The 23,191-nt window shown below is 47.9% G+C and overlaps 1 protein-coding gene across 5 annotated transcripts in view; it reads right to left on the bottom strand.

The window, feature by feature from the left end:
* The window catches only part of PTK2B (protein tyrosine kinase 2 beta), a 112,661-nt gene that overhangs the window by 62,515 nt on the left and 26,955 nt on the right, over positions 1–23,191 (bottom strand). The window contains exon 1 of one of the 5 annotated variants that reach the window (XM_053578235.1): positions 7,030–7,166. The exons of 3 other annotated variants lie outside the window; for them this stretch is intronic. The gene's annotated coding sequence lies outside the window, so the exon portion shown is untranslated. Of the gene's footprint in view, positions 1–1,234; positions 1,365–7,029; positions 7,167–23,191 lie in introns of those variants that run through there. One more of the 5 variants, XM_053578236.1, reaches the window with a different exon arrangement.

Below are 23,191 nucleotides of genomic sequence, written 5' to 3'. Positions count from 1 at the left end.
ATCTGACAGGAGACTAATATGCAAAATATGCGAGGAGCTCAAACAATTAAATGGCAAACAAAACAAAAAGCAAAAAAAGCCCACTAATAATTTGATTAAGAAATGGGCAAGAGATCCAAAGAAACATTTTCAAAAGAAGACAGACAAACGGACAACACATCCATGTAAAAATGCTCAATGTCGCTAATCATCAACAAAAGGCAAATTATAACTACAGTGAGGTATCACCCCAGTTAGAATGATTATTATCAAAAAACCAAAAGCATCAAATTGTGATGAGGATGCTAAGAAAAGAAAACTTGTACACTGTTGGTGGGAATGTAAATTAGCATAGCCATTATGGAGGTTCCTCAAAAAACTAAAAATGGGAACTACCATGTGACCCAGTAACCCCACCACTGGGTATGTATACAAAGAAAAGGAAATCAGTATATTTTGAAGAGATATCTGCATCCCTGTGTGAATACTGCAGTATTCACAATAGTGAAGATATGGGATCAGCCTAAGCGTCCATCTATAGATGAACGGATAAAGAAAAAAATGGTATATACACGCAACGGAATATTATTCTGCTATAAAAAGAATGAAATCCCGTCATTCCTGGCAGTGTGGATGAGCTGGGAGGACAGGATGTCAAGCGAAGTTAAGTCAGCACAGAAAGATAAACACAGCATGTTCTCACGTGTGATAGCTAAAAAAAGTTGGGCTCATAGAAGTACAGAAAATTGTGGTTATTAGAGGCTGGGCAAGACACGGAGGAGGGAGGTGGGGAGAAGACAGTCAATGGGGCAAAATTATAGCTAGATGGCAGGAATAAGTTCTAATATTCTACAGCCCCGTAGAACAAATTTATATATATAGTCAACAATAAATTAGTGTGTATTTTCAAATACAACGTTTCAATGAACGTTTCTAACACAAAGAAATGATAACTTGTTTTTGAGGTGCTAAATATACTCATTACCCTAATTTGATCATTACATATTGTATACATTGCAATAGTACTCCGAACTCCGTAAATATGTATCAATTTAAAAAATTGCTAAAATGAAAAGAAGATCTACTCTCTTACCACATTTCAGGTGTATAAGACAGTGTGATTAACTACAGTCCTCACACAGCACATGAGTTCTCTAGGACTTATTCATTCTACATAAATAAGACTTCGTCTCCTTCAACCAGCATCTCTCCATTTCCCGACCCCTATAACATCTCAGGTGATTTTGATGCTTACCCGGTGAGGGTGAAGAAATGCTGGTTCAGGTCCTTAACTCACAGGGAGAACTGAGAGACTAAATCGTGAAGTCGCCTAGGCTGCAGGCCTCCCTGCTGGAAGGGAATTTAAAAAATCTTCTGTGTAGTGATGGATTCCAGGGAACTCTAGTTCTTAACTGCAAGCCCTTCCTGGGAGTCTCTCAGCCTCTCATTTCAGAATACAGCGGTGGTTTCTGTTTTAGTTTTTTTTTTTTTTTTTTTTTTTTTTGTAGAGACAGAGTCTCACTTTATGGCCCTCGGTAGAGTGCCATGGCCTCACACAGCTCACAGCAACCTCCAACTCCGGGCTTAAGCGATTCTCTTGCCTCAGCCTCCCGAGTAGCTGGGACTACAGGCGCCCGCCACAACGCCCGGCTATTTTTTGTTTGCAGTTTGGCCGGGGCCGGGTTTGAACCCGCCACCCTCGGTATATGGGGCCGGCGCCTTACCGACTGAGCCACAGGCGCCGCCCTCTGTTTCAGTTTCTTGTCACCCAAGCCCTCTCTTGGGAAATGGGCAGAGAGAGAAGAAACAAGTGGCTGCAATTTTTCACAGCTCAGAAAATTTGGGGGAACTTTGGTCCAAAGGAGGGAAACCCTGAGCGTAGTGGCAAAAAAATCTCCCAGCAGATAGGTCTTCCCTGGCAGGCTTCCCAAGCACTTCTCAAAGTGTAGCGGGAGTTTTTCTTCCCTGTTTTTCTTTTTTTTAATGAAATACAAGGTAAAATCCAACAGAAATTTTTCTGAGCATAAAGAGTAGAAAAATTGCTGTTATCCTTTTAAAAGAGCTAAGGAAAGAAAAGGTCTCACTGACTCAAAAGTCAGAAATATAAACTTAAAGCCACCTCGGTAGCCAAGGCTGGGCGGGGAAAGAAATGACCTTCAGAGGCCCCCTGTGGAACATAAGGCCTTGCGAAAGGGAGTTTATGGAGAGAAAACTCAGCAATGTTCCATGGAAACAACCACCACAAAAAAGCCTGGGTTTTCTCTAAGGTGTCGGGTCATTGCCACACAAGTACAGAGCCTCACTCATAAATTAATTATTATTGTTATTTTTTGAGACAGAGTTTCACTATGTTACCCTTGGTAGAGGGCTGTGGCATCACAGCTCACAGCAACCTCAAACTCTTGGGCTTAAGTGATTCTCTTGCTTCAGCCTCCCAAGTATCTGGGACTACAGGTGCCTGCCACAACACCTGGCTATTTTGTTGTTGTTGTTGTTGTTGTTATTGTTGTAGTTGTCATTGTTGTTTAGCAGGGTTCGAACCCACTGGTATATGTGGCCGGCACCCTAACCACTGAACAATGGGCACTAAGCCATAAATTATTCTTGTCTCTCCTGAAAAGTAATGAATGAGACTACTTAGGCATATTAAGGTTATATATTATAAAAACCCCAGAGATTATATGCATGCTCCCCACACAAATGTGCTCCCCTGGTTACAACCAAGTCATGTACTGAGGGGAAATAGAGACAGTAAAACAGTTTAGTGGAGAGGAAATGAAATTTCCCCTTTCAACGTTGGCTGGGATTCAATGATAAATCCTTGCACAGAATCACTTTGGCTACTTCTTTAGATACACAAGACCCAATCTGAAAACAATGAGGATCCTATAACCTACTTCCAGCCCCTAAGCACTGACATTCCCTAAGTGGTGACCTTGGGAATAAGGTAGTCTGAATGCTGGGTTCTATTTCTATAAAAATCATGAGTGCAGCTTCCCCTGCATCAGATATGAGTCTATGTTTGGCATAACGGTCTCCAGGCCCTTTCTTCCTTTAGCTTTTTGTTCATTGAGGTTTCTGAAGCACACAGGAAGTCAGAAAAAAGAACAGCAACCTACTTCTCAACAGCTTCAGGGTTCACCGCAGACATGAGGCCGGCTGGAGGGGGAGAGCCCACAGTAGAGTGTCTAATGGCGGGCGTGTGCTGCTAACCCCTCCAACCCCATTCCCCTGGCAAGGGAGAGCAGGCCTAAGTGGGCAGGGGGAATTGGGGGGCTAGGGCTGCACCCAAGTTCTACTCCTCTCTTAGTGACTGAGAATTTTCTGGTTACCTCTCTCACACACACACATCATCACAAAAGTTGTAAGGTTTTACATCCTTTTGAAGGTATCCAACTTAAATCCCAGGAACTTGGTCAAATCGCCTCATTGATCTGACCTCACTTTTTTCTCATCTCAAAAGAGAGGTGATGAGGGGAAAGGGACGTTTTTCCATCAAAGTCTTGAGTGTGAATATGTTAGATTGTTGAATGTGATAGCTCAGTTCCTGAGGCGGTTGAATTCTTCATTGTTTGGCTAAAAGTATGTCAACATTTGCAGACCCCCCCCTCATTTTTGGGGAGAAATGCACCTCCAGTGGCAGCTGGCCTAGAGCAGAGGCCTCCCAGGGCGCCCTGCTGGATCTAAAATTCTGGGAGCTGAAATCTTGAGCTGCAAGGAGAGACTGCGGCTGGTCTTACAGAAGGAAAAGGGAAGATATAAAATATAAGACATTGAGATATCATAAAGAGAAAAATATGGACTATGATTTTGAACACATCATGGTGGGCGGCAGAGCTGAAGGGAATGGAAGGTGATTTGTTTTTACTTTGTTTTACAGATGAAAAAAACTGAAGCCAGAGATGTTAAGTGACTTCCCAAAGACACAAGGCTGAAATCTGGCTTGCAGGGAACGGGGGCTCTATATTGGGCACAACCACAGGACTAAGGGGCCTGAGATTTCGTCGGAGGTGGGGAGCATCTTCCCAGAGTAACTCCCTGGTGGAAGCCAGTGTCCAGGTTGCGGACTGCTTACAGACTGGCCATGCACTGGACACCAGGCACGGAGTTAAAGAGGAGGAGGTCTGGGTTTTCCAGAACCTTCTCCACCTGATACCTCTCTGACCTTTACCCTGCTCTGCCGACGGTGGACCGCACTCTTGGGAGAGGCTTCTTCCCACCTGAGTCATTGTGCTCCCTGCCCAGAAATGGAGCCTACATTTTAACGGCAGCCTGCATAGAAATGCCCCCTCCTCTTGCTTGCAATGCCTGTGGCAGATAGCTCAGCTCCCGGAGCTGTGGACCATCTGACTTCCCTCCTCTCTCTGGGGGTGCTGCTGGCCCCTCACAGGGAGGAGACACTCAGAAAAGGGTAAAACCACACTCTGTAGGAGACGGAAGCAGGGCTAGAGTGCAGGCCTCCCCACAGTGGCCAGAGGAAGTCCAGGTGAACCAAGTTCCTCTCATCCTGGATGTGGAATATGCATGTTTTTGAAGGTCTGTCCTGGCCCAGCCAAATCATCTGGGCCAAATTGGGTTACCTTCCTGGGCCCCAGTGTGCTCGCCCACAAAAGTTGGCCACGTTAACACTACTTTTCCTAGAACTGCACTTGAGGATTGATGAACATAATGTACAAGATGTGCTTATTAAGCTATAAATCTCTAATGCCAAGTGTTGGCCATGACCACAGATTGTCCAGAGCTCTCTGCTTCCCTCGGGCGTCTGCATAGTGCAATGATAGGGATCCATTCTGTCCGAAATAACCCATCCATTCCATTTCTGCACCAATTTTAGTACTGAAGAGGTCTTGATGCATTAAAAGGGTTTTTTTTCTACAACTTGTACCCCTAGGGGCCACCTCTGTGTCTGCAGCTGCCAGGCTGGGTCACACCCTCCCAGCTCCCACTTTGTATAACCCTGGATCTAAACTCAGGGCTATGGAGAAACAGGAGGCTTTGGGGGTGTTCACAGGTCATTCCATACCAGGACCACAGGGGCGCAGACATGTTTTAGTCTAAACCTTGACAAGCCCATAGGAATCAGGTTGAGTAAGATCCGCTGACACCAGTGATGGGGACTGGAAGCCTCCAAAGGCCACTCGTGTCCTGGGAGGCAAGGGGCTGCCAAGGCCATTGAGCCTGGTCTTGGGTGCTGAGGATTTTGGACTTGAATGAGCTTTGAAGGTCACGAGCTCCTGGACTCTCTCCCATGGCCTTCCAGTCCACATGCACAGCTCCCGTCCAAAGTTCAGGTCATCTGAAGTCTGGTCTCTGCTTGTTCCTGAGCTAAAGTGGCAACCACAACCCCTTTGGTCCCCACAGCACGGGCTGAGCAGACTAACCTCCCACCCACTCTTGGATTCTATTCTTGGCTGTCAACATTGCCATCGTTTGCCAAGTGCCTAATTGCGTGGCTGGGAGCCAGGGGAGGGGACGAAGGCTCCGGAACACAGGCTGCCCTGCTTGTTGCCACAACCCACGGCTCTTCTGGGAACAAACAGGTCGCATGGGCAGAATGCTAAACCAGATGCAAGTAGATGCTGTGCGCCTCTCGTCCACAGCTGAGGGAAGAGAAAAGGGCCCACCATCAGAGGGGTATGAGGGGCAGAGGAAAGAATGTGGCCTCAGAAGCAGAAACCTGGGCTGTGGTCCCCAGCCCTTCATTGCCTGGTAGTCTGTGACTTTAAGACAGTCCATCAGAGTGTTGTAGGAGTGAGCATGGGAAGGGGTCTTGGAAACCATCCAGTTGGGTGGTTTCTAGATCCTGCATGCTCCCCAGTGGGTAACCATCAGAAATACAGGTGCCAGAGCGGGAAAGTCAGCTGCCCAAGTCACACACCTGGTCTGGGCAGACATGGGACAAGATGGAGGTCTCATCCAGGCTGCATCCTGGCTCTCAGAGCTTGGGTCCTGAGTTCCCTGCAGGTCCAGGACAGGGCAGGGGGACTTGCTTGTCCCCAGTTCTCTACTGCGCTGGAATCCCTCCAGGCTGCCAATGAAGGGCTCCGGAGCCTGCATGGATTCTCCGGATGAAGCTGATGTGTCCCTGCCTGCTGGCCCCTTCCAACCTCATGGCGGCAGGAAGCATTGCCTTCTGGGCCCCACTCTGCAATTAACTATGAGACCGTGATCACGTTGGTTTACTTTCTGGGCTTAGGTTCCCTCTGTTGGAGGAGGGAATAAAGCTGAACCCTCAGGTCATTCCCAGCTCAACGCGCTATTGGACCGATAGCGCCCCAGGGCCTGAAGGAAGCGTAGACACCACTAGGTCAGTGTTTCCCTCCTGGCACACCTCAGCCGTCTGGGCACATGGTCAGGTCCTTGTAATAACCATGTCTTTTAGTTTCTATATTCAATGCTGTGACATCTGGGACCTTCCCGATCCCAGGGCAACAGCCACTGCCAGGGCCATTCCTGACAGCGGCCTCCCATGTGCAAACCCACCCACACACAGCCCACACCCAACTCCCTCCTCCGAGGGCTCTTACAGTCCAGGCCACTAGCCACCTGTCTGATTACCCAAGACCAGGTGCCAGCCAATGAGCAACAAATCCACGGCCCCAGCCTGCTGAAATCACTCACACCAGCAAATCCTAAGCCTGCTGGGTCTCACGTACCTTCCCAAGAAACACAACGAAGTCTCCTGCCCGTGTTTTTCTCACTCCCTATGCCTCCTGTCCAACTGCAGCACTTCCCTGCATGTCTCTGCATGGTGAGCGAGGCTCCTGTTTCTCAGCATCTACAAGCACATGCGTCTCCCATCATGGCCGCCGTCTCTGCACCTGCAGGCCTTGTCATACCCAACTAAAAGCCTGAGTGTTCTCCACACATCCCTGCCAGGGTAGGAATCTCTGGGCTTCAGTGAAGTCCCCTTTGGGGGTTGGCACCCCTCCTAGTCTACCTTGTGTGCTGTGCGAATATTTTCATTGCCTGCAGGTGCTAAACTTGAAAAGGGCATGGAAAACCCAACCCAGCAACCTCCGATTTAGTGATCGAATCCTCTCTCCTTACCTGCTGCCCGCAGCCCTGGGCCTCATCACCCATGTACCAGGCACTTCTCCTTCCACTGAGCACTCATGGCCAGGGTGTCTGCGTTATGCTCATCACAAGGCTGCCTTCTCACAGTTGTGGGTCCTCATTGGACTTCTGCCCTCCGGGGACATGCAGAATTGATTCAGTTCCTCTATCACGTCCCTTGAGCTTTTTATAAGCACCAGCTCTGGGCTCCCTAGAGACTTTTCTTCTCCCAGCTAACCCCTCCAGCCCCCCCGGGTCTACCATTGTGCTTCAGAAGTGGAGAGGCATGTTTTTCACTGTGGCTCTAGAACAGCGATTCTCAACTTGTGGGTCACGACCCACAGAAATGATATTAAAGGTTCACAGCATTAGGAAGGTTGAGGATCACTGCTCTAGAAGACTCCATCCCAGGCTCCATTCTTGAGTAAAATGTTTCTCCTCCTTCAAGCCTGGAGGAGGAAGAAACCCACCCTTCCTGGAAGGTGCCCACCCTCCCTAGGACCACTTCTGATTTTATGAAGTTTTCATGTGACGTCTCTATGTTGTAAATGTCGGTTGGTAGAATGTACGCATGGTGGGTACCAGGGAAGCCTGCTGCTTCTCTCCTAGATGCTTGCCAAAGCCAATTCTTTCTCAGTATTTGGCTACTTCCTAATTGGAGGGGGCAGAGTTTTTCCACAACCACTGGCCATTTATATCATATTTCCTGTATTGAGCATAACAACAATAACAACTACCATTTGTCAAGCACTTTTTGTATGTCAGGCATGGGGTTCAGGGATGCTATGTTCTTTCTTGCATAACACACATAACGCCCTGGCCGCTTTGAAGAGCACAGTGGTCCCTCCCAGACTGTCTGCCTGCACCAGGACCAGTGCTTGGTTCACAGGAAGCGCTCAATGAATTACACTTGGGTTAAGGAATGAACTCTCCCCTGTTACAGGTGAAAAATGAAATCTCAGATACTAAATAGCCAGCTACAGCTTGGCTCCCGTAACTCAGTGGTTAGGGCGCTGGCCACATACACCGGGGCTGGCGGGTCCGAACCTGGTCCCAGCCTAATAAACAACAATGACAACTACAACAACAACAAAATAGCTGGGCATTGTGGCGGGCACCTGAAGTCCCAGCTACTTGGGAGGCTGAGGCAAGAGAATCACTTAAGCGCAAGAGTTTGAGGTTGCTGTGAGCTGTGATGTCATAGCACTCAACCATGGCGAGACTCTGTCTCAAAAAAAAAAAAAAAAAGGCTGGAGGAGCTGAGACACCCCCTCAAGTCACTTGAGTTCAAAACCCACATTCTTGTCTGGTCATGGTAGCTCATGCCTGTAATCTTAGCACTCTGGGAGGCCAAGGCTGGAGGATTGCTTGAGGTCAGGAGTTCAAATCCAGCCTGAGCAAGAGCCAACTCTACTAAAATTAAAAAATAAATTAGCTAGGCATTGTAGCAAGTACCTACAGTGCCAGCTCCTTAGGAGGCTGAGGTGAGAGAATGTCTTTGAGCCCATGACTTTGAGGTTGCGGTGAGCTACAATGACACCTCAGCACTCTACCCAGGGTGACAGGGTGAGACTCTGTCTCAAAAAAAACCCACATTCTTGATGCTAACCCCCCTCCCAGTATGCAAGGAAGAGCCAGATTCACCTCCAGTGCCTGACCTTGGCATTCACCACTCAGAAGGCCGGGCCTATGCTCAGGTTGACAGCTCTGTTCCTGAGCAGTAAACTGAGGCTTCTGAAGGCTAATTTGGGTGTCTAACTACATTTCATCTTTAAAAATAAGACAAAACCAAGAGAGGAAACCCACCAGGGCAGTCTCAGATCCCCCTCTTTTGTTAGAGCGGCTTTTAGATAACGGGGAGTCTGGCAGGTGTGACTCTGAGGCCGACAGGCAAGACTGTGGGGTGGGAAGGAGGTTCTGAGGCGACACGCCCCATTTCCAGGAACGCTCACCTCTTCGTGTTCTGTTGTTCTTGAGTCACGCGGAAGAAGCTGCACAGCAGGCGGGCAGATAATGGACCGGTGCGGAGTGAAGCCGGGGTACAGCTCACAAAAGCTCAGCATATCTGGCCCAGGACAGGAGCAGGAGGCGGAAGGGCTCCCAACAGACCGGAGGAGAGGTGAGAGGGTAGGCTGGTCTGCACCATCAGACCCACCCACAGGAGAAGGCACAAAAATGGTTGACTACTGACTTGGTGTACACGGAATGTGGCCCCATGTTTGATCTCCTCTTCATTGGCTCCACGGTGATCAAACCCTCCTGCCCCTAGGGATCTGGAAATCCTCCCTGGCTGCCCTGCTCTTCCCGAGAAGCCATTTCTGACTCTTTGTACGCTTTGTACTGGACATCTGCTTGTTTAAGATAGTGTCGATTTCTCCTTCTGTCCCCTGCACCATCAAGGGACAACGACTTCACAACACAGCTGTTCTGCCAATGACACAGCTGTTCTGCCAATAACCAGACGCAAGGAAAACCATGTGGTTAGGCTGTTACAGCTCCAGCCTGAACTCGCGGGGGCTCTGAGACCCTGACCACAGCACGTCCCCAGCAGGGACCTCCGTTTGCCCCGCTGGAGCTGGGTTGGAGAGTTGCTCCTGCCCTTACATTCTTTGGCTTAAGTTCTTAATCCATGAACTGAGTCACTTGGCACTGAGTCCTTTGCAGGTCGGAGCCTGCCAACCTAGCACAGGGTCTGGTCCCCCCAGGTCCCCCAAGATGCCTGTTCAGGGATCCTGTGCTTAGAAGGTGGCCGAGGGAGAGCTGTAGCCAGGGGTGCAGAGGAAGTGGTGTAAGACAAGGCCTTTAAGAATTGGGAAGCGGAGATTGGAAAACACTGGGAACAGGGAGGGCGTGAAGAAGGGAGCTATTCCTTTCTTCTTTTAACCCAGTATCACAGCTCTGTTTATTCTGAGATGCAGCCAGCTGCAGGTCCAAAATAGATACACTGAGAAACACCTCTAACGACAGAGAGTGCTTCTGCGGGGGACCAGGGTTAGATTAGAACAGCCCTTTTCAGGGGCAGGAGGGAGGAGGCCCAGAGAAGGGAGACACTCCTGGTGCCCCCTGCAGCCCAAGGCAGCTCCAGGGCTCCTTTCTGAAGTCTCCCAGGGCCTGGGGCTGATACAGGACAGAGCAGGACATGGCCCTGTGGCCACTCCCAGGCTCCCGTGGCTCCTGTGGTCAAGTGAGACTGACGGCTTTTTTCTCCCTGGACCTGAGTATCCTTTTCAGGTAGGTTTTCTGAGAGCAGGAAAGATAGTGAGCCTGCCCGAGGAAACAGAGGGCTTGTTAAGCATCTGTGTTAGGAGCTGGTATGTGTTTGCACATGGAAGCACAAGGAAAAATTACACCAGATGGAGTCAAACAGGAGAGAAGATTTCTTTCCAAACTCTTGCAGTTGGGGACAGAGTGTAAACTCACTGTGGCCACAGGGCGGGCAGCTGGGGACCTATGGGCAGGATGAGAGTCAGTGGGTGTATGATCACTAGGAGGAACTCGGTCAGGGAGTGAGGATGGCAGGGTAGTGGGGGAGAGGTATGGTCTTTGCTGGGCTATGCTTTGCAGGCCAAGGATGGGGAGTCAAGAAGGGGGCTCAGAGGAGCTTGGCTCGAGTCTGGTCAAGGAGGGAGGCCTTCTCAGTGGAAGGGACTGGAGAGAGAGTCCCCTGCCCCCCAGCCCCAAGGGCATCAGTTCTGATGGCAGCCATGTGACTGTCATCCACTTACTCCTCAGCAGAGTGGAAGGATGGTTCTAGGTCACCTGGCAGTTGGGAACAAGGGCAGCACAGACAGGCCAGTCCCTTCCCTAAAGCAGGGCAGCCTGAGTCTTTTTCTGCAGTTCCGTATGCTGTAGGACGATGAGGAATCAGAGACCTTGGAAGTTTTCCACTTGCAGGGGACTGATCTGGGGTGACTGAGAATGGGGAGACCATCTTCTGGGGCCCATAACACATCTCCCTGTTGAGATGGACATCTGGGCAGTGGATGTGGCATGCTGGAGCTGTTCTGTCCTCACCACTCCCAGCAGGATCGTGTATCTGGGACACCCTTACTAGACTTTGTGTTTAACTGCTCAGACTATCAAGCCCTCCAGCTGCCTCCTTAGGCCTACCAGTGAGTCTCTCAGGCAGAGCTAAGATGGCTATGGCTACTGGGCTCAGGCCTCACAGGACGAAAAGCCCTTGTCATTATTTCCAAATGAGTCTATTCATGCACTCAGTGTGTGTGTGTGTTTAAAACTATTAATTGGTGAAAGTAAACATTTAAACGACATCATAATATTTGCTGCCTTATTTGGGTATTTCTTCTTCTTTTCTAATCAAGACAGTCACCAAACAAGGAAGAGGCCCAGACTTTTTTACAACTCTTGAGACCCTGATCTCAAGCACATTCTACCTCCTCAAACTTGGAAGGCAGAGCATGGCCCCATCCGCCTCATCCTCTCCTCTCCGCCCCCGAGTCTGTGCCTGAGGCTGTAGCGCCCATTCTCGCTATACCTTCCCTGTACCCACTCTTTCTCTGCACACGGACACACAAACACAAACGTCCCTTGATACAATCAGAGTGGGAGCCTCAGAGCTGGTACCGTGTGTGCTCATATAGTTCAAATGGCGCTTCCTGCCTCCCTTGGCGATAAAGGTTCTGTCACAAGAAATTTGCATTTTGCAAAGACTGACCTGTGCAGGAACTCTGCTCAGGAAATACCTTCCTCGGGTGAGAGGTTAGGTGGTGAGGAGACGTCTCTGCCATGCCCAGATGCCTGCGTGGCACCTGCCTGGAGCTGACTCTAGGATTTTTGGCAAACCCTGGCTGGCTGTCAGAAAGTCTTCCTAAACTTACTCAGGCAAAGGCCCACCACCATCACAAGAGCCCTGAGAACCCAAATCTAGATGTTGCCTGGGTGATTGTGCTGTTGACACAGGAGACAAACTAGATTAGCACAAAACCTAAGGAGCTGGCAACTGGGAAACTAGCTGGAAGCCCTGCCCTAAGCTGTAGACAGATCCCCCCCCTGGGGAATGGAGAGATGGAAGTGGGGGGTGGTGGTGGTAGGTACTGAGGGCAGGTCTGCCCTCTGGGAACTAACTCTCAGGTCAGGAATGGAATGGAGTCCCCTGTAATTGTCTAGGCTGTGACTTGGGCCACCCTCCGATCTAAGAGCCGCGATTTGTTTCTTTGGGTTTCAGACTTTCGGTCAATCACAGAAGTGGAGTATCAGGTGGGTTAATGTCCCATTTGACAGAGAAGCTCATTGGTACGTGGACTAAAGAGATGGGGCGGGTGTGCCGGGGCTGAGTGCCAGAGGCCTCATACTTCTGGAGAGTGTCAACGGAAAACACTATAAAAACACTGAGTGTGATTAGTGTTTGGAATCCTTCTGTCAGAATTGCTACGTATGAAGTTCTAAGTTGCTTTATTTCATATCCGAGTCCTCCAAGGGCCAGTTTTATGGCCTTTGAGAGGAAGGTGAATTATCAACAACTGCCCCGAACAGGCTTCACCATGATGGTTGTCCCAGGCCTTCCTGTTTTCAAGGCCTTGTGCCTCCTGTGAGGGAGCACAGGCTATTCACAATAATAATCTCAAAACAATAAACAGCTACTGAATATTTGTAATGTACCAATTCATTTAATCCTCAAAGCAAAAACGTTGGTCTCATCCTCCTGCCATGCTACAGATGGGGAAACTGAGGTGTGGTTAAAGTAACTCCCTCCAGGCTGCAGGCCTGGGAAATAGCAGATGTGGCTCCTCCTTTCTAAATCACTACACACACCATCTCTTAAGGAAAAGCTTAGGACTTTGTCATAGCATAGAGGAAAGAAGCCGGGGCCCAGGCATGTGCCTACTCTTGCTTTATTGGTTCTTTTCCTCTAGAAAGATGCTGAGCTCAAGGTGATGTGCGCCTCTTTCTATCTTCCCCAGCCTGGGGTTGTACTGCAGAGACTGATTACAACTACTTCAACGAACATGATAGAGTCAGTGGGTGGACGTTACTAAGAGGAACTGGGTCAGGGAGCGATGATGGCAGGGTAGTGGGGGAGAGGCGTGGTCTTTGCTGTGCTGAGCTTTGCAGGCCAGCTCTCCATTGTGTGGATAAGAGAGAACACCAAGGGAGCAAGGAATGATCCAGGGACTTACAGCCAACTGGGAAGACGGACATCTTCAAAAATAATGCCACATGGATTAACAAGCTGTGGTATATGTAGACCACGGAATACTATTCAGCCATTAAAAAAATGGAGACTTAAAATATTATGCTAAGTATTAAAATATAAAAAGAATAAAAGAAGCCAGTCACAAGGAAAAAAAAATGGAGACTTTACAGCCTTTGTATTAACCTGGATGGAAGTGGAAGACATCATTCTTAGTAAAGCATCACAAGAATGGAGAAGCATGAATCCTAGGCACTCAATTTTGATATGAGGACAATTAATGACATGGTGGGGGTGGGGGAAAGAGAGAGCAGGGAGAGAAAGAAGGAAGGAAGGGTGGGGAAGGGAAGAGCAGAGAGAGGGAAGGAGGGAGAGCGGTGGGGCCTTGCTGTGGGCCGCACCTTGAGTGTAACCTGGTTTCTTGTACCCTCAATGAATCCCCAACAATAAAAAATAATAATAATACCACACTGCACATGTGCTAAGAACAGGAGAAGCAGAAATGAAATTGCACGCAGGCAGCTGACCTCACTGTGCGGGGAAGTACCTGAGCTGGGCCTTTGAGGCTGGATGGGTTTGTAAACAAGAAGAGGTAGACCAGAAGGCTGTCAGCGAAACTTGGCATGAATGCGGGCAAAGCTGCAGGAAATTCTGAGGCTTGCTAAGGACTTTGTGAGAAGTGCCAAGGTTTACAGAGGTGACTCTCCTCCCAGCTATGCAAAGAACAGATTTTTCAGAAGACGCTGTAGCAGCAGCAATTTGGGGGCCAGTGCCTTGATTTAGGCAAGAATGATAAAAGCCCCACTTGGCATGGAGCAAACAATAAGGAAAAAGAAGGGCTGGAGATGAAGGAAGGCGTCTCCAGGTGGAATCCATGGGGACTGGCAGCCAATTGCAAGAAGAGCCGGTGTGGCCTACAACCTTCTGCAGTCCGTGGGAGCACTGGGAGGGCCGTTCATCTAGTCAGAATGAGAAAGTTGGGCTGGAAAGTCCTGTTTGGGCCTGGGATCATCCGTAGGTGGGCAGAGAAAGTCAATAATGCTTGCTTAACAATAGCTCACGAAGTTGTAGCAAAATTCTTGTTGGTTCCTGTAGCAGTGAGTGTAAGGCCTCCTCACCACTCATCTCTGCCATCTAAGCCTCCGTTGTGCAAAGCCCTCCTCCAAGTTCATCTCCACCAGGATGAGCAAGATGAGCTCTTGGACCCTTTTCTCTCGCTTATTGTGAATGTGCCACGTTCACCTTTTGAGGTCACATGCCCCTCATCAACTGGGAACAGTATGTTACACATTTCCCCTTAGTACCGCTCAGCATGGGGCCTGGAATATGTGGAGGAAGCCCTCGTTCACCTTGGAGGGTGGAACTGAAAGGCTCTCACCTGAGTGTCAAGGTTCACACTCTGCAGCCATGGGGGACCCCTCCTTGGCAGCTCCTGGTGGGGGTCAGCAGCGCAGAGCACAGTCCCACCCCTTGCTAGCCATGCACAGACTCATTTCTAGCCATCCTGCACCTTGGAGATGATAACGTAGCTGTTTTGGAGCTGTCGCGGGGATTCTGCACCAGGCTGTACACGTGTGGGATGTGAGAAGAACACCAGGCCTGGGCTTAGCCAGCTCTCAGGCTCTCCACCAAGGGCAGCTGCATGTGTGGATGGGTGTCCGGACCCAGAGGCAGGGCTCTGGGCCTAATCTTAGCCTTGTGGTGACCTACGCATTTCCTCACTTCCTCATCTGCAGTGCTAGGGAGAGTAATCGTGGCCCACAGAACTGGGCGTGGGTGAAAAGGCCAGTAAGAATTCACATAAACGTGAGTGAGAAACCTAAGTGACCACCCCAACGCAGCATGTGGCAGGCAGCTCTGGGCCTTCTGCAAGAGTGGGCGTGAAGATCAACCCAGACCAGGCCTGGGCAGGACTCGGGGCCTCCGCTTCACTCAGAGGATGAGGTCTGTGGTGATGAAGATGAAGATTTGCCACCAGGGCATCATGGAGTTGGAAGAAGGGTAGGCTAGACCCAAATCAGAATCACAGAGACCCCCATGGTCCAGTCTAGCCCACTGGGCACTTCTTGTCAGCCACTTTCTTCTTGATTTCTTCTAATGATGAGGAGCTCACCACTGCATTTTGCTCAGAGCTCAATTATTAGAAAGTCTTCCCTTAAATTCCACCCAAATGTATTTTTCTGAAACTTCGTGGGTCTGCTCTTGAAGACGCACAGAACAAACCCCATGTCACTTCCGCCTACTGACCTTTCAATATTAGAAACAGTTCCTCTGCTCGTCCAGGCTTTTTCCAGCCCGAACTACCTCAATTCCTTCAAACACTTCTTACAAGACATCGTTTTCATATCCTTGCCAGCCCTGGACACTCCCCAAAGCCTTTCTGGCTGTCTTAAGAGGGGTCTTCAGAACTGATAGAATGTGCAGGTCCTTACCCAGGTCCCCACCACAATAAAGGGATTTGCCCAGGGTCAGTGGGTGCTTTCCTTTGTGACAGAGGCAGGAGTTCAGGCTACCCTGGGACACCTGCCCCAAGACCTGATATCACAGAAATTCCCAGGTGACTCTGGCTGTGAGAGTATCATAGGCCTCACCTGTTTGTCACAAAGAATTGGGATGACGCTGCTCACTGCATTTCTGAAGCTCATTTCTACCCACTGGTTCTAGATTTTGAAAGAGAATGGCTCTCTGCCTACCGATGACTCCCCCAGTGACAGGCTTACAAGGCTGGGTCCCCCAGTCCTCTGTCTCTGCAGGGAGGTCTGGGCTGCCACAAAGGGGATTCAGGCAAAGCCAAAGGGTCCCAGGGAAGCACTGGGGGGGCGGGGCGGGGAACGGAACAGTTTGTGGGCCAGGCTGGGTTTGCCAAAGGCCCTCAAACAAGATGAAACAGGCTGTCCCATCCCCTGTTCCTCCCCGTCACCCACAGAGAGGATACAGAACACCTCCCCAGGTGTGAAGTCCAGTCCTTTCCACTGAGGCCGGAAGAGCCTGAGGCGGGGGTACAGGGCACTGTCAGTCTGGGCTCACTAGCACGAGGAAGTGACACATCCCTCCCTGCTGACAGGGAGCTGCCTGTGAGTCACGCCCAGGAAGTGGAGCAGGGAGGACAGGTTGGCCCAGGGGAGAGTGAAGGGGAGGCCCCAGCCAGCGCAGGCTCCCAATATTGCCATCGGCTCTAACTTTCCAGTGCCCCAGGCCTTGCCTCCAGGATTATGAACTGGGTCAGCAGAAGGAGGCTCAGGGCCAGACCTGGATTAGAGCAGGCCTGCCCAGACTGGTGAGCAATTTGTGTCCATAAAAGGAAGTTCCAGGGGAGAGGGGGCCTCCTGCCCTTCCCACCAGGCAGACTCAGCCAGGTTAGCAAACCATCAGATAGGAGCACACTCAGCGCGTCACTCCAGAACACGTGGAACGTGGGCAGGGGTGGCCACACAGGTGAATCTGAAATTCCCGAGGGAATTTTTCCTGAGGGTTTTCAGAACATCAGGGTTATCAGTGAAGGGTGGTGTGTGGGCATGAAGGTGAGCAAGGGGCTGATAGACCCTGGAGCACCACCAATGCTGGTTCAGAGGCCCAAGAAACTGCACCTCACTGGGGAGACTTGAAATGCAGGGCAGCCAGAAGGACAGCAGCACTCACCACCCCCAGGGTGACCACCTTGGATGAACACCCACTCACGGTGCCAGACAAGTTCAAAGGAGAGCGAGGGCTGTGCCTTCCGAGGCCAGGGCTCTCACTCCCTTAAAAAGCCGAGTCCCACCTGCCCTTCCCTACCTCACCCCACCTTGGCCGTTTGAAAAACAAGCACACTTTATTTGGAGAATAACCGAGAACACTTCTCAGCTGTCATCAGCAAGGAGAAGAAGTCCCCAACTCTAGACTCATAGGCCAAGAGAAATACAGTTGGACTTTCTCTCCCTATCTGGCAGGTCAAAAGATATCAGGTGCAGGCTGGGTGCCATGGCTCCTGCCTATAATCCTAGCACTCTGGGAGGCTGTGGCAGGAGGATCGTTTGAGCTCAGGAGTTCAAGAACGAGACTCTGGGTCTACCAGAAAATAGAAAAATAAGTTTGTCTGGTGGCTCATGTACCTGTAGTCCCAGTTACTCAGAAGGCTAAGGCAGGAGGATAGCTTGAACCCAGGCGTAGTTTGAGGTTGCCGTGAGGAAGGCTGAGGCCACTGCACTTACAGCATGGGTGACAGAATGATCTTCTGTCTCAAAACCAAAACAAAAGAAAAAGAGAAACAGAAAAAGAAAAAACTATCTAAAAACCCCAGGTGCAATGTTCCATGGAGAAGTCTTTCACATCCTTTTTGTTCTTTTTTAAGTTCACAGCAGACACAGTGTCATTAGGTAATTCATGTTTGGGGGGCGGGGGTACTGTGCCAGGGGAAACCCTGCCCTCTCATCCCTCCCCACACCTGTAGGATTTAGTCATCCCAGAGTCCTGCTGGCTGACCAGGGAGTGACTTAGTTCACAAGTCACACAGGGTTTCATGGCTGAGAGGCGGGGTAGGGGTGTGGAAGGAGGGAGGGCCTTGGGAGCAGTCACTGAATGTCCCTGGGAGGTCTTCCGCTTTCTTTGACATCTCCCTGCTTCCTTCCTGACCCGATCTCTGACTGGGTCACTTCTTCCTTAGAGCATCCACTGTCTTATAGCAACATGTCTTTCCTCAGCAACATTTCCCAGAATTCCAGCTTCAGGTTTATTCCTTAGCTCTGTTTGATTCAAGTCTGTCTTCCCACCCCCAGATGTTAAGTTCTGAGAGGTCAGGGAGGATCATGTCCCTTTACTCATCACTGCAGCCCTAGAATCTAGTTGACTTAGTGATGTCTGCTGACTGAATAAATGAAAGTGAGCTTTTCCCAGTGTTGGAATGAGAAGTGTGGTTTCCAGCTGCTTTAACATGTGGACTTTATGTAGACTGTCCCCCCCACCCCCATGCATGGAATGCTAGACAAACTATAACAAAAAAGGTCTTCACCACGCTGACGGAGTAAAGAGAAAATTCTCAGATATTAGAAATATCCAGAAAAATCTAGAGCAGCGAGTGAGCACCAAAGCCATGGAGGTCACTGGGGTATGAGAGGGTGTCAGTCACAGGCACAGGAGCTACGGGATTAATGTTCATGCAGGACGGTGTCTGCAGGCTTCAGATCCATGTGAGGCAGGGATGGCACACAGGCTAAATTGCTATCCTGGCTACGGGATGTGTGCAAGAAACGCTGCACCAGCCCCTGGATATGAGGAAGCTTCTTGATTTCTGGCTGGACCCCAGTTTAAAAAAACAAAAGAAACCCAAGAATATGGGGAAAAGGGAGATGGAGGGGAGGGGAGCCGGGAGGATGGGTGGAGGGAGGGTGATTGATGGGACCACACCTATGGTGCATCTTACAAGGGTACATGTGAAATTTACTAAATGTAAAATATAAATGTCTTAACACAATAACTAAGAAAATGCCGTGAGGGCTATATTAACCAGTGTGATGAAAATATTTCAAATTGTATATAAAACCAGCACATTGTACCCCATGATTGCATTGATGTACACAGCTATGATTAAAAAAAAAAAAAAAAACAGAAAAAAATAAATAAATAAAAAACAAAAGGAAGAAAGAAGTGACAAATGAAGGCCTGTGTCATTCTACCTATGTGCAATGGGAATTCTAATCCAAGTAATCAAAATAAAAACAAACACAGAAATGGTGATGTACGATTCAGGTAGAGGAAAAAGCAAAACTTTGTGGGGCTCTTCCACAATCAAAAGCGCATAGAAACTCCATTCCCCAACCCAAGATAATCCACAGAAGCAACCAATCAAGCTTGAGGAAGGGGAAGCAAATGCAAATTACAATTGATTAGGAAATCAAGAACTGCAGAGAATAGAATAACTTAGGACTATTAAAAGTAACATTAAAATAGAGAAAAAAGTTCTGCAAAGTCCAAACTAATAACCTTAATAACTAAATTGGAGAGTGTTGAAACCTAGTCAACAACAGTTTGGAAGACAGGAAGACAAAGGTTAGAGTCAAACTGTCACATAATCCTCCCAGTTTTGGAAGGAGGATAATGATATTGATTAATATTAGACTTTCAACTCAAGTGTGTGTTAAAATCAGAGAAAAACATTAAAATATGGCTCGGCACCTGTAGCTCAGCAGCTAGGGTGCCGGCCACATATACTGGAGCTGGCGGGTTTAAACCCAGTCTGGGCTTGCCAAACAACAATGACAACTACAACAAAAAAATAGCCGGGCGTTGTGGCGGGCACCTGTAGCCCCAGCTACTTGGGAGGCTGAGGCAAGAGAATCGCTTAAGCTCAAGAGTTGGAGGTTGCTGTGATGCCACGGCATTCTACCAAGGGCAACATAATGAAACTCTGTCTCAAAAAAAAAACGAAAATGATAGAAATGTAATATATGACTTCTAAACCATTGGGTGTAAGAGGAAGAAACAACAGAAATGGCTCAACTCAATGAAATGCAAGAAGGTGGGAAAAGGCCAAGGTGAAGCATAGCAAGTACATAAAATCATATCATACAAATACATTAAATATATTAAAAGGCTTAATAAATAAAAAAGCTTAAATTGCCTGTGCAAAGACAAAAACGTAGACAATTTTTTAAAAATCCAACTATATGTTGTTTACAAGAAACAAACCTAAAAACATTAAGACATGGAAAAGTTAAAACTAAGGAGACAGAAAAACATAAACTAGACAATCATGAAATGAAAGAATGTTGATATCAACATATAAAAATAGCAAACAAACAAGATTTCAAGAAAAACATAAAAAATATGGTTATGAGGAATCATGAGGTTAAAAAGGAAAAATTCACCAAGATACAATCATAAACTTATACGCACCAAAACACACAGTTAAAAATATAAACCAAAAATTGACAAAAATACAAAGAGAATTTGTATTTTCTTCATCATAGTTTCATTCAGCTTACATTCTACAAAATTGCACAGGCCTCAATTAACTAAACCTGCAATACTGAGCTTTGTCTGTAGCCCTGGGCTGCCCTGGTGGAACTTAGTCAGTGAGAACTAATGGCAATATAAGACATGCAATATGGGTGGCACCTGTGGCTCATATACTGAGGGTGGCGGGTTCAAACCTGGCCCCGGCCAAACTGCAACATTTGTGGCGGGTGCCTGTAGTCCCAGCTACTCAGGAGGCTGAGGCAAGAGAATTGCCTAAGCCCAGCACTCTACCGAGGGTGATAAAGTGAGACTCTATCTCTACAAAAAAAAAAGACATGCAATATATGCATGTAGCAAACTTCAACTGGTATGTCTAAATCTATTAAAATATTATATATAATATAAAGAAAAAAATTAGATTGTCTACCGGGTTTAAGACATTGTGCTAGGTGCTAAGTGTACCATCTTACACAGCCTGACAGAAATCCAGTGAGGTAGGATTAGTCACCCCAGTTACTAGTAGGAACCCCAACTTACAGAGAAGAAACTGAGCTTTGAAGTTATTAACCGTTCAGAGGTTGTGTGACTGGCAAGTGGTAGAGTCTGGGTTCAGATCATCTGATCGAGACTTCATGAGTCTAAAGCCAATTCTCACCCCATCTGCCTAGGATATAAAACTATACCTGCTGCAGATGAGGCACTTGATAAATGCCTGATGAATGAATGGACTCAGGTACAATGCCAAGCCCCAGCATTCTTTATCATACCAGAGCACCTACTCTGTTACTCACTGAATCTTAGCTATTTATCTCTTTCTTCCTCCCACGTCCATTGAAGCCTGCTCCTTTCTCCAGCCCGTTTACTGGCCAGAGCTGAGGAAGGAGACAGGACAAAGCTGGGCTTTCACAACATGTGTCAACTTGCCTCACAAACAGAGCTCATCTCTTTATGGGCTGCTGGTTGGGAGAAGATGTCCCTGATAGCTGTTAAGGGAGAGGGAAGGTATGGAGGACAGGGGTGCGGGGTGTGGGGGGGGACCGTACACTGGGGATTTAGGAGGAAATAAGCTTCCTACTCTCTGCAGTCAGTTGCTAGCATCACATCCCCTCCCCATCTCACATGACCATGAGCAGACCCTCTGGAATTGATGGGAAGACCGGGAGGTGTTTAAACACCAAGTGAAATGACCTTGGAACTATCAGATAGTGAGAAAATTCTTGAGGACCATTGGTACAATAAACACTATTCTGGTGATGAGCACATGAAAATCCTTGACTTCAGCAAATGTATTGATGTAACAAAAAACATTTGTACCCCCCCCCGAAAAGTTTGAAATTTAAACTAACCAACTAACTAACTAAATAAATAAATGGTACAAAATAATATTTTAAAGAAAGAAAATTCCTGGGGACAGAAGTGTCAAAGGAATTTTAGTCTGTAGCAATTTTTTTCCTAGTTTTGATTTTGAAATAATTACAGATACAAAGGAAGTCACACACATAACACTGAGAGTCCTTGATTCATAGTCCCCTAAGGGTGACATATTGTAGTCTAATATCAAAGCCAGGAAACTGACATTGGTATACTATAGTGGCTAGCTTACAGAACTTATTTCATTGTTGTTAGTTTTTTTGTTGTTGTTGTTTGTTTTTTGAGACAGAGTCTCACTTTATTGCCCCAGGCTAAAGGGCCATGGCATCAGCCTACCTTCCTGCAACCTCAAACTCCTGAGTTCAAGAGATCCTCCTGCCTCAGTCTCCTAAGTAGGTGGGGCTACTTACACCTGGCTAGTTTTTCTATTTTTAGTAGAGATTGAGTCTTGCTCTTGCTCAGGCTGGTCTCGAACTCCTGAGCTCAAGCAATCCACCCGCCTGGGCTCCCAGAATGCTAAGATTACAGGTGTGAGCCACTGTGCCTGGCCCATTGTCGCTAGTTTTTACCTACATGCACTTGTGGGTGCCTCTGTGGATGTGTTTATAGTTTCTGTGAAATCCCATATTCATGGTACTGTCACCATAATCAAGATACAGAATTGTTATATCACCATGAAAGGACTGTCTTGGGTGACCCTTTGTAGTCACACCACCCCCTCCATCATGCATGACAACTACTAGTTGGTTCTCCATCTCTGTGGTTTTGTCCTTTAAGAATGTTACATAAATGGAATCATATCGTTGTAGCTTTTTGTGATTGACTTTTCTTCACTCAGTGTAATGCCCTTGTGATCCTTCCCAGCTGTTGCATGTACCAATAGTTTGTTCATCTTTATTGCTGCACAGCATTTCATTGTTGGGAGGTACCAGTCACCCACTGAAGGACATTTGGGTTGTTTTCATGTTTTTGCTATTGACTGTGGCTCTTCAGCAAGAAAGCTAACCCTGTGTCAGGCCATGGAGCCTTCAGAATTCCTACAGAGCAGCTAGGATCTGTCTCCACTTCTTTTCGTTACTACATGTGCACAAAATGAGGAGAGGATTGCACTCTATGAATTGACTTTTCGGCTGCCATTCATTCCTACCAATCCTTCAAATTTTAAGTGGAACATCAACTTTTCTGATAAATGTATGTGTTGATAACCATCTCCATGACCAGACTGTTGTAGTTCCTCATACTCTTATAAATGCCCTTTGCTCCATGTCCCCAGCTCTGGCCCAGTACCAGCAGGGTCAGCAAGCATCTGTTGACTCAGTAGCAACAGTAAACCTATTGGAAGTTACTTCCTAAGTCTGGCCATTCCTACTTGTGATCACAACACATTGTTGGAAGTAACATTATAAAGGGATGATAGTCATTCTTAAGTGGGTAGTGTTTTCTTATTTGAACAACATTGCAATTATAATAGGGATAGGACCACCAGTGGGGCCCTTGGGTGATTTGAAGCTCTTACTACCATAGATAGAAATGAACTTCTTAATATGTAAGTGTACTTCTACAGATCTGATTATTTCATTAGAAGAGAATCCTAGAACTAGAATTACTGAGTCATAAGACGTAAACTCTTTTATGTTTCTTAGAACACATTGCCAAGTTGCCTTCCAGAAAGGTAGCTGTATTCATTTCTTATTGCTGCTA

The sequence above is a fragment of the Nycticebus coucang genome, chromosome 24 (genome assembly GCF_027406575.1).
Source record: "Nycticebus coucang isolate mNycCou1 chromosome 24, mNycCou1.pri, whole genome shotgun sequence".
Classification (NCBI taxonomy): Eukaryota; Metazoa; Chordata; class Mammalia; order Primates; family Lorisidae; genus Nycticebus; species Nycticebus coucang.
Note: the sequence above shows the minus strand (reverse complement) of the source record. Positions and strands in the feature narration are given on the sequence as shown.